Below are 1,354 nucleotides of genomic sequence, written 5' to 3'. Positions count from 1 at the left end.
AATTTCTGTGTCGGGTGATTATTTCTGGTCATGTTTATTGAATTTATTTGTGTATTCTTTGAAATGTATTTTGCTAGACTTATAAGCAACTAAGCAGATGCCATTGACCTCAACGTACAGGCAGATTGGATAGGTAATAGAAAGTGTTTCCCCTTATACATGGCACGGAATAAGAGTGGTAGGATGAGAGTTGGTGTAATGGGCCCCACCAGCGTGTGATGTGTGTGTGCGTGTGTGACTGTGAGACCGCTCCGTCCGTGGAAGTAGAGGAGATTCGGAAGCTCTGATCTGCACCAGTTTCTTGGTAGCAGAATGATGGTTTGCTATTGTCTTGGTCTGGTGAAATTGCGTGTATATAGGCTTGTTGATTATTGATTGATATTTGTACTAACACTATTTGTTGAAATCGTGTTGAGTTTTATGTATTGTGAACGGCTTCTGGGACGTAGGGAGTCGGTGACAGTTCCGTAGTAGAGCAGAGGGAGTGTTGCTCTCGGAAAAAGGCGGGATTGTTGGCCCTGTATGCAGACAGGGGAAAACGTGTGACAATTGAAGTTGCGCGTCGCATTGTCTGGGTTCGATGAGGTAGCATCGCCGTGTGTTGCCATTAGAAACGTATATTCGGTGTGGGAGAGGTGTGTATGGTAGCGAAGGTTATCTGTGAAACTCTGGTCTTAGGTCTCAGGGATCCGTATGGCATTCCGTTAAAGCTTACCACTGGAGAGGTAATAGGTATTCTCGGAGCTTGTTAGAAGGACAGGGCAGAGGTAAGCGCTGCTTTGTTAACATGTGATATAATTCTGTAGTAGGACAGACTGTTCGCTGTTCTCGGGAAAGACAGAATTCTGTGTGAATGTACTACATTTTCTGGTGTGAAAGTGCGTGAATGAAGGCATTCTGGTTAATTGTAAAACTCTTAGGAGCATTCCGGAGAAAACAGTTAATTGGTGCTTGTTAGAAGGGTAAAGTAGAGGGATGTGCTACTTTATCAACGGAAGTAACGATTCTGTAGTAGGGCAGAGGTAAGCGCTGCTCTCGGGAAAGGCAGAATTCTCGTGGGAAAGGTCTTTTGCTGTTCTATGACTTGCGAAGCAGACAATGGAGATGTTTGTATGTTGTAACTAACAGTCTCGTAGAAGTTGAAACAAAGTCTACCGAGTAGTCTTGTAAAGGAGGGGTAGACGAGAAGGACAGGAGACAGGAGCAGAAGCGACTGCAGCGACTGCTGACGTCAGGGAGACCGTGCTGTGATTGGACAGTGGGTTAGAACAGTGGAAGCACGGTAATTGGTGTGCTAGTGTACGCCGCACTAGGATTAGGAGACATACAGGGTGACGTAGACGCTCCAGGATTG

The sequence above is a fragment of the Triturus cristatus genome, chromosome 11, assembly GCF_964204655.1.
Source record: "Triturus cristatus chromosome 11, aTriCri1.1, whole genome shotgun sequence".
Taxonomy (NCBI): domain Eukaryota; kingdom Metazoa; phylum Chordata; class Amphibia; order Caudata; family Salamandridae; genus Triturus; species Triturus cristatus.
This window is presented reverse-complemented; position numbering follows the sequence as displayed.